Source organism: Oncorhynchus keta, chromosome 30, assembly GCF_023373465.1.
Source record: "Oncorhynchus keta strain PuntledgeMale-10-30-2019 chromosome 30, Oket_V2, whole genome shotgun sequence".
Classification (NCBI taxonomy): domain Eukaryota; kingdom Metazoa; phylum Chordata; class Actinopteri; order Salmoniformes; family Salmonidae; genus Oncorhynchus; species Oncorhynchus keta.
In genome coordinates, this window is record NC_068450.1 from 58,504,659 (window position 1) to 58,515,683 (window position 11,025).

Consider the following 11,025-nt stretch of genomic DNA (forward strand, 5'->3'; position numbering starts at 1 on the left):
AAAGTTCTTGAAATATTCCGAATTGACTGACCTTCATGTCTTAAAGTAATGATGGACTGTTGTTTATCTTTGCTTATTTGAGCTGTTCTTGCTATAATATGGACTTGGTCTTTTGCCAAATAGGGCTATCTTCTGTATACCATCCCTGCCTTGTCACAACACAACTGATTGGCTGAAATGCATCGAAAGTAAAGAAATTACACAAATTAACTTTTAACAGGGCACACGTTGTTAATTTAAATTAATTCCAGGTGACTACCTCATGAAGCTGGTTGAGAGAATGTCAAGAGTGTGGAAAGCTGTCTTCAAGGCAAAGGGTGGCTACTTTGAAGAATCTCAAATATAAAATACATATTGACTTGTTTAACACTTTTTTGGTTACTACATGATTCCACATGTGTTATTTCATAGTTTTGATGTCTCCACTATTATTCTACAATGTAGAAAATAGTCAAAATAATGAACAACCCTGGAATGAGTTGGTGTCCAAACTTTTTATTATTTCAATTCATAGGATTCATACAATATTTTACAGATATATTTTTTTCCAATCCCGAGTTACATAGTAAATCCGCTGAGCATGGATGTAAAGGCCCGTTGGTTGAGTTCAGAAATGTCCGCTGCTGCTTTTATCCATGTGTCCAGAGTGGACACCTTGGCCGTGTGGATCCTGGCAGTGGAGAGTGGACACCTTGGCCGCGTGGATCCTTTCAGTGGAGAGTGGACACCTTGGCCGCGTGGATCCTTTCAGTGGAGAGTGGACACCTTGGCCGTGTGGATCCTGGCCATGGAGAGTGGACACCTTGGCCATGTGCATCCTGGCCTTGGAGAGTGGACACCTTGGCCGTGTGGATCCTGGCCGTGGAGAGTGGACACCTTGGCCGTGTGGATCCTGGCCATGGAGAGTGGACACCTTGGCCGTGTGGATCCTGGCCATGGAGAGTGGACACCTTGGCCGTGTGGATCCTGGCCGTGGAGAGCTCCATAAGTACAATTTCCTTAAATGTGAGCAGCTATTGTTGCAATGGTAACTGATGAGGTGGAATCCACCTTTGTACAATCATTTTCTTAGCAGCTGTGGTTCCTGCCAATGACACTCTCCGTAAGCGTTCTGACAAGTGCCAATCAGAGTCATCACAAAGCAACTTCACTATTGGATCTAATGGTAGTATTTTATCTATAAGTACAGAGATGACATGGTTGACTTTCTCCCGGAATTCAACCCCCTCGGGCATTTCCACAGCACACGCTGAAAAGTACTAAGGTCCCCTGTGGTGCAGAATTCACATAATGGTGATGAACTAATACCCATGTGATGTCTTTTTTTAGGTGTTAGATTGGTTCTATGGCAAAAATATTCATGAATTGGTGATTGGGGTTTCTAGATGATCCAAATATATTTTTCCATACCGTCTCCCAATGAATTTGTCTGTCAGCAAGTCTAAAATCATTTTCCAATACAGTGGATAGACATAATGGTTTTTGTGCTGCAAGAATTAATTGACTATAGATATCAGAAACAACTCCTTATGAGGGGCGCCTGTCCGTTGAAAGTTTGACCAATGGGTGTACTGCTAATTCTGCTCCCCAGGGGCCACATAGGCTCGCGTGGACTGGCGTCGTTGAAGGTAAAGACAAAATGATGAACCTGGGACATTAAAACACTTGTGGATACCCTGGAAACTGAGGAGTCCATTCACATTGATTATGTATTCGAAAGTATAAACACCTTTCTTAGACCAAGAATCTGATGTAAATGGTTTCCTACAAGCTAAGAATTCTTTATTACACCATATTGGAGAGTATGAATGCCATTTAAGATTAGATCTAATATGCTTCTCTGTAGCTTTCCACACATTTACTGAGTATGCTATAATTCCTTCCACCTGGCTACCCCTATCCCAACATCACAGCAACTTGCCTGGCTCCCCCAAAAAAAAAAAAAATCCAGGCAGCTGATGTTCTGAAAGAGCTGCAAAATATGCATCCCCATATCTCTACTTGCACATCATCTTCACATCACTCCAGTATTAATGATAAATTGTAATTATTTCACCTCTATGGCCTATTTATTGCCTACCTCCCAACATTTCTACACAAGACAGATGTTATTTCCGTTGTGTTATTGACTGTACGTTTGTTTATTTGTAACTGTTGTTTGTCGCACTGCTTTGCTTTATCTTGGCCAGGTCGCAGTTGTAAACGAGGACTTGTTCTCAACTGGCCTATCTGGTTATATAAAGGTGAAATAACAGTTCAGAAAATGGGTTCAAACAATGCACATTTTTTAGGAGTCAGTCCAGAAAAGAATACATCTTGTAATCTAATTGGTGAACATATGGAATCTTCTATAGCATGCCAGGGAACAGAAGCTGTTGGGTTCAACCAGGTCTTCAGGAAATTCATTTGGAATGATAGGTGATACATGTTTAGATTAGGAACTGCAAGTCCACCTGATGCTTCTGTTCTCTGTAGTGTTGTGTTTAATCTGTGGTCTCTTTCTCCCCAAAATTAACTTTTTATTATGACAGAGTCATGTTTAGACCAATAGTCTATATAGGAAGTATCAGATTTGAAGGTAAGACCCAGATGCAGACTGTCGGAGTAACAATGTTTATTATGGCAACAGAGCAGGCTAACATCAGGTTAAGGCAGGCAGGGGTTGATAACCAGAGTAGTGGGAGAAAGATACAGGATGGTCAGGCAGGCTTAGGGTCAGGCAGGTGGGCGGGCTCAGAGACAGGACAGGCAAGGGTCAAAACCAGGAGGGCGAGAAAGAGAGAGACTAGGGAGAAGCAGGAGCTGAGACGAATAACGCTGGTTGTCTTGACAAACAAGATGAACTGACAGACAAACAGAACGAACACAGGTATGAATACACCGGGGATAATGGTGAAGATGGGTGACACCTGGAGGGGGGGTGGAGACAATCACAAAGATTGTAACAGATCAGGGTGTGACAGAGGCAGTGGTAACATGGAACTCAGAAAATTGATACGAGGGAGGTCATTCATTTTAATAATTGAGATTCTAGCATGCGAAGTGGCCATACCGGACCGTTTTCTTCACATTTTCAAACAGTACATTTGTATTTTACGGGGCTATACATTTGGGGGAGGTTTTTTTCTTACCCGAGTAGCCTCGGTTCCCTGCCAAAAATACAATTTAACCATCTAGTGTTCAGCTAAATACGTCCTCCACAATAGTATGCGACTAGGCCACCTGTATGTCAAATACAGGTGGCCTAGTCAAATAATTAACCGTTACTCTCTCGCATGAAACCTTCACTCTTGCGCAGACATTAAGAAACTAATCATGACCATTTGAAAAATAAGACAGAATTTTCAGTGAGAATAAAGACGACTTTCGAGTAGTAAGACATGCATAAAAGAAAGATGCCATTAATAAAGGGCTGGATGAGTCTTATATGGTGAGTTACCGAGTGGCTAGGACAGGCAAGCCACACACTATTGTGGAGGACGTAATTCTTCCTGCTGCAGATATGGCTGGCACAATGCTGGGGGAAAAGACCCCTCCAAAAAGAGACAATGCCTTCAAACTTTCATAACGCATCAGTGGCACGGCATGAGATTCTGAAACAATTACTGCTTAGCATACAAGCCAGTGAATTATATGCATTACACCTGGATGAGTCACGACGTTGCGGGCCTGGCACAGCTCCTGGTATATGTCCATTACGTTTATGGGGGGGGGTCAATTAAGGAAGACATCCTCTTCTGCAAACCACTGGAAACCAGGTCAACATGAGGATATTTTTATAGTGCTGGACAGCTTTGTGACAAATGGACTGGTGGTCCAGATGTGTTGGTATCTGTATTGATGGCGGAAACGCAATGACAGAGAGACAGAGTGGTAACGCGCGTACAAGCAGTTGCTCCCGACGCCACTTGGGTACACTGCAGTATCCACCGAGAGGCTCTTGCTGCCAAGGGAATGCCTGAAAGACGTTTTGGACACAACAGTGAAAATGGTTTAACTTTGATAAAGCAAAACCCCTGAACTCGTGTATTTTCCCCACTATGCAATGATACTGGCAGCGACCATGTAATGCTTTAACATACAGAAGTGCACTGGTTATCAAGGGCAAAGTATTGACACATTTTTTTTTAAATTGCGAGACGAGCTTGAAGTTCTCTTTATTGACCATCATTTTCACTTGTCTGACCGCTTGCATGATGACGAGTTTCTCACACAACTAGCCTACCTGGGTGATGTTTCTCGCCTGAATGATCTGAATCTAGGATTACAGGGACTCTGCGCAACTATATTCAATGTGCAGGACAAAAGTGAGACTAAGATTAAGAAGTTGGAGCTCTTTTCTATCTGCATTGACAAGGACAACACAGGTCTTTCCATCAATGGTGGCAAAGTAAATACAATACAGCAAGTAAAACACTGGAATGGTAGATTTGCAGTGGAAGAATGTGCAAAGTATAAATAAAAATAATGGGGTGCAAAGGAGCAAAATAAATAAATAAATAAATTAAATAAATACAGTAGAGAAAGAGGTAGTTGTTTGGGCTAATTTATAGTTGGGCTATGTACAGGTGCAGTAATCTGTGAGCTGCTCTGACAGTTGGTGCTTAAAGCTAGTGAGGGAGATAAGTGTTTACAGTTTCAGAGATTTTTGTAGTTCGTTCCAGTCATTGGCAGCAGAGAACTGGAAGGAGAGGCGGCCAAAGAAAGAATTGGTTTTGGGGGTGACCAGAGAGATATACCTGCCGCAGCGCGTGTTTACAGTCTACAGGTGGGTGATGCTATGGAGACCAGCGAGCTGAGATAAGGGGGGACTTTACCTAGCAGGGTCTTGTAGATGACATGGAGCCAGTGGGTTTGGCGACGAGTATGAAGCGAGGGCCAGCCAACGAGAGTGTACAGGTCGCAATGGTGGGTAGTATATGGGGCTTTGGTGACAAAACGGATGGCACTGTGATAGACTGCATCCAATTTGTTGAGTAGGGTATTAGAGGCTATTTTGTAAATGACATCGAAGTCGAGGATTTGTAGGATGGTCAGTTTTACAAGGGTATGTTTGGCAGCATGAGTGAAGGATGCTTTGTTGCGAAATAGGAAGCCAATTCTAGATTTAACTTTGGATTGGAGATGTTTGATGTGGGTCTGGAAGGAGAGTTTACAGTCTAACCAGACACCTAGGTATTTGTAGTTGTTAGAGCCGTCCAGAGTAGTGATGTTGGACAGGCAGGCAGGAGCTGGCAGCGATCGGTTGAAGAGCATGCATTTAGTTTTACTTGTATTTAAGAGCAATTGGAGGCCATGGAAGGAGTGTTGTATGGCATTGAAGCTCGTCTGGAGGGTTGTTAACACAGTGTCCAAAGAAGGGCCAGAAGTATACAGAATGGTGTCGTCTGCGTAGAGGTGGATCAGAGACTCACCAGCAGCAAGAGCGACATCATTGATGTATACAGTTAAATTACAGTGTAGCATGAAACACGTTTTGATATTCTGGAACCTTACCGTGGGAAAAAGTCCTCTACGAACCTTCTCTGTAGTCTGGAAACAAAGAGGCTACAAACAACTTTGAGAAATGTTCCATCAACATAGTAATATACTGTATAACAACCCGGATTTCTTTAAGACTAATCTGAATGAATAATACCATACTAAGTCAGCAAGGTGACTGGCTGCCGTGATGCAGCTCTCCAGGCCATTCTCTGCTCTCTTGTTGCGTTCCCTCACCATCTTCCTAGTAGCTAGCCAGATCTCCTTGCGCTTAGCTTCCTCCGTGGACGGATAGGTCTTTCCTGCAAGCATGAAAAAACGTCAACTTGTTTTACGGAATTTGACTTATTTAATACTGGGAATATCTATTTCAGTTAGTGTTGAACCAGTTTTACCATGTTAACTTTCCATGTTTCAAACTCCTTGTGCACCTCTGCTTCAAATCAAAATCAAATGTATTTGTCACATACACATGGTTAGCAGATGTAAATGCGAGTGTAGCGAAATGCTTGTGCTTCTAGTTGCGACAGTGCAGTAATAACCAACGAGTAATCTAACCTAACAATTCCAAAACTACTACCTTATACACACAAGTGTAAAGGGATAAGGAATATGTACATAGAGATATGAATGAGTGATGGTACAGAACGGCATAGGCAAGATGCAGTAGATGGTATCGAGTACAGTATATACATATGAGATGAGTAATGTAGGGTATGTAAACAAAGTGACATAGTTTAAAGTGGCTAGTGATACATGTATTACATAAAGATGCAGTAGATAGAGTACAGTATATACATATACATATGAGATTAATAATGTAGGGTATGTAAACATTATATTAAGTAGCATTGTTTAAAGTGGCTGGTGATATATTTTACATCAATTTCCATCAATTCCCATTATTAAAGTTGCTGGAGTTGAGTCAGTGTGTTGGCAGCAGCCACTCAATGTTAGTGGTGGCTTTTTAACAGTCTGATGGCCTTGAGATAGAAGCTGTTTTTCAGTCTCTCGGTCCCTCCTTTTGTGCATCTGTAGAAGTTTTTTTTGCTTTTGGTGACAAGCCAAATTTCTTCAGCCTCCTGAGGTTGAAGAGGCGCTGCTGCGCCTTCTTCACGATGCTCTGTGTGGGTGGACCAATTCAGTTTGTCTGTGATGTGTACGCCGAGGAACTTAAAACTTACAACCCTCTCCACTACTGTCCCATCGATGTGGATAGGGGGGAGCTCCCTCTGCTGTTTCCTGAAGTCCACAACTTGATGATTGAGTTGGAGGCGTGCATGGCCACGCAGTCATGGGTGAACAGGGAGTACAGGAGAGGGCTCAGAATGCACCCTTGTGGGGCCCCAGTGTGGAGGATCAGCGGGGTGGAGAGGTTGTTACCTACCCTCACCACCTGGGGGAGGCCCGTCAGGAAGTCCAGTACCCAGTTGCACAGGGCGGAGTCGTCGAGCTTGATGACGAGTTTGGAGGGTACTATGGTGTTAATTGCTGAGCTGTAGTCGATGAACATCATTCTCACATAGGTATTCCTCTTGTCCAGATGGGTTAGGGCAGTGTGCAGTGTGGTTGAGATTGCATCGTCTGTGGACCTATTTGGGCGGTAAGCAAATTGGAGTGGGTCTAGGGTGTCAGGTAGGGTGGAGGTGATATGGTCCTTGACTCGTCTCTCAAAGCACTTCATGGTGACGGAAGTGAGTGCTACGGGGCGGTAGTCGTTTAGCTCAGTTACCCTTGCTTTCTTGGGAACAGGAACAATGGTGGCCCTCTTGAAGCATGTGGTAACAGCAGACTGGGATAAGGATTGATTGAATATGTCCGTAAACACACCAGCCAGCTGGTCTGCGCATGCTCTGAGGGCGCGGCTGGGGATGCCGTCTGGGCCTGCAGCCTTGCGCGGGTTAAAGTTCATTCAGAGCCATCGATGTGTCTGCTTGGGGTGGAATATATACGGCTGTGATTATAATCGAAGAGAATTCCCTTGGTAGATAATGCGGTCGACATTTGATTGTGAGGAATTCTAAATCAGGTGAACAGAAGGAGGCTATCTTGAGGCGAAAGGAATAAGAGAGGTCTCGAGCATACAATTACCATTACAAATGAATGATTCATATATTCATTAACCTTATGAGTGCAGTGAATTGCAATAATGCTTCACCCTACCCTTTCGTCTTGTAACCTTCCCAGTAGTCTGTGAGAGGAAGCAACATGCATAGTATCAAGTAAGCCTATCAGAAAAGTATCATTATTAACCGAATAAGCAACCTCCGAGTTAAACGTTTTTGTATAGTAGGCCTCTTCCTGACAAGGTTTGATCAATGTCAGGAAGAGGCCTACTAAAAATGATTCATCCCCACGGTGAAGCTCTCTGAACCATTCTCTGCCCGCTTGTTGTGTTCCATCACTCTCGTCCTAGTAGCTAACCAGACCTCCTTATGTTTGGCTTCCTCAGTGGAACCATAGCTCTTCCCTGCAAATGGTTAGATAACATCTATCATTCAAACTGTTGTAGTCAACTATCACTGGTTACTATTTCAGTGAGTATTGAACCAGTTTTACAGTGTTGAACCTTCCACATTTCAAACTCTATCCACCTCCGCTTCCTCCACTCCACCTCAAGGCAGAAACAACCATAAGGCGTCCTTTAGCAACCTCCTCAAAAGTCTGGAGGTGTAAAAAGAGACACTCAAAATCAGACCATAAAATGTTAGACAAGTATTCAATAGACTGATCAATTTGATAATTATTTGACAGTAAATAAATGGTACCACCTTATCATGTCAGAAGTAATTCATCCCCATGGTGAAGCGGAGCCATTCTCTGCTCTCTTGTGTTCCAGCACTCTTGCCCTAGTAGCTAACCAGATATCCGTACGCTTAGCTTCCTCCTCTGTGGAGTTATAAGTCTTAACTAAAAAAAAATGTCCATTTAGTAAATAAACTCAGCAAAAAATTAAACATCCCTTTCACACCCTGTCTTTCAAAGATGATTCGTAAAAATCCAAAATAACTTCACTGTAAAGGGTTAATTAACACTATTTCCCATGCTTGTTCAATGAGCCATAAACAATGAATGAACATGCACCTGTGGAACAGTCGTTAAGACACTAACAGCTTAGACAGATGGCAATTAAGGTCACCGTTAAGAAAACATAGACACTCAAGAGGCCTTTCTACGGACTCTGAAAAACACCAAAAGAAAGATGCCCGGGATCCCTGTTCATCTGCGTGAACGTGCCTTAGGCATGCTGCAAGGAGGCATGAGGACTGCAGATGTGGCCAGGGAAATAAATTGCCGTGTCTGTACTGTGAGATGCCTAAGACAGCGCAACAGGGAGACAGGACAAACAGCTGATCGTCCTCGCAGTGGCAGACCACGTGTAACAACTGCACAGGATCGGTACACCCAAACATCACACCTGAGGGACAGGTACAGGATGGCAACAACTGGACGAGTTACACCAGGAACGCACAATCCCTCCATCAGTGCTCAGACTGTCCGTTACACCGAGGCCTCTACTCTGGAGCGGGATCGATTTGGAGGTGGAGGGTCCGTCATGGTCTGGGGTGGTGTGTCACAGCATCATCGGACTGAGCTTGTCGTCATTGCAGGCAATCTTAATGCTGTGCGTTACAGGGAAGGAATTAATTGAATATGTCCGTAAACACACCAGCCAACTGGTCTGCGCATGCTCTGAGGACGCGGCTATGGATGCCGTCTGGGCCGGCAGCCTTGCGAGAGTTAACACGTTTAAAATGTTTTTCTCACGTTGGCTGCGGTGAAGGAGAGCCCACAGACACAGCAGTACTTGAGACTGTGTTTTAATAAAGTAAAAAGGAAAGTTCAGGCAAAAATATAAATCCACAACATCAAAAGTAATTCCAAGAGAAAAAGGTAATCCTCCAAGTCAAAAGGTAAATCCACAAGGTGGTAGGTACAGCAGGAAAAAGCATCAGACGATAATCAAAAATAAATAAACGAGAACAAAAACAGAGTACCACAAGAGTCCAACTGGAGCAACAAATGTTCACAGCATCGCTGGGGCTGGGTGCTAACATTCAAACACAGGTGCAAATAATAACTGGAAACAAGGGAAAACAAAAGGGTCAAAAAGCACAATGGGGGCATCTAGTGGCCAAAACCGGAACAATCCTGGCCAAATCCTGACAAAATGCATCTTATTCAATCCCAAAGCAACAATCTCTGACAGGGCCATTTGGGAGCAGGCCTACCTATCGTCTTTGAATTAGTTGCACCCTCATTCTCAGAGTCCCTCTGCTCTTTCCTGTGTGGCATTTCACATTGAGGCCCCTTGTGTCACCGGTGGATGATGGAGCATTAGAAATACAGAGGACAGAGACAGTATAGGACTAGTAGGACAGAGACAGTAAAGAACTAATAGGACAGAGACAGTATAGGACTAGAATGAGACGGACAGTATAGGACTAGTAGGAGACAGTATAGAACCAGTAGGACAGTATAGGACTAGAATGAGACAGACAGTATTGGCTAGTAGGACAGAGACAGTAAAGGACTAGTAAGACAGAGACAGTAAAGGACTAGTAGGAAAGACAGTGTAGGACTAGTAAGACAGACAGTATAGGACTAGAAGGAGATACAATATAGGACTAGTAGGACAGAGACAATATAGGACTAGTGGGACAGCGACAATATAGGACTAGTAGGACAGAGACAGTATAGGACTAGTAGGACAGAGACAATATAGGACTAGTAGGACAGAGACAATATAGGACTAGTAGGACAGAGACAATATAGGACTAGTAGGACAGAGACAATATAGGACTAGTAGGACAGAGACAGTATAGGACTAGTAGGACAGAGACAGTATAGGACTAGTAGGACAGAGACAGTATAGGACTAGTAGGACAGAGACAATATAGGACTAGTAGGACAGAGACAGTATAGGACTAGTAGGACAGAGACAGTATAGGACTAGTAGGACAGAGACAGTATAGGACTAGTAGGACAGAGACAGTATAGGACTAGTAGGACAGACAGTATAGGACTAGTAGGACAGACAGTATAGGACTAGTAGGACAGACAGTATAGGACTAGTAGGACAGAGACAGTATAGGACTAGTAGGACAGAGACAGTATAGGACTAGTAGGACAGAGACAGTATAGGACTAGTAGGACAGAGACAGTATAGGACTAGTAGGACAGAGACAGTATAGGACTAGTAGGACAGAGACAATATAGGACTAGTAGGACAGACAGTATAGGACTAGAGACAGTATAGGACGAGTAGGACAGAGACAGTATAGGACTAGTAGGACAGAGACAATATAGGACTAGTAGGACAGAGACAGTATAGGACTAGTAGGACAGACAGTATAGGACTAGTAGGACAGACAGTATAGGACTAGTAGGACAGAGACAGTATAGGACTAGTAGGACAGAGACAATATAGGACTAGTAGGACAGAGACAGTATAGGACTAGTAGGACAGAGACAGTATAGGACTAGTAGGACAGAGACAGTATAGGACTAGTAGGACAGAGACAGTATAGGACTAGTAGGACA

At 43.5% G+C, this 11,025-nt stretch overlaps 1 pseudogene; it reads right to left on the bottom strand.

The window, feature by feature from the left end:
• Window positions 1-607: 607 nt before the first annotated feature.
• On the bottom strand, window positions 608-9,777 carry LOC118363176 (cystein proteinase inhibitor protein salarin-like; annotated as a pseudogene).
• Window positions 9,778-11,025: the final 1,248 nt, after the last annotated feature.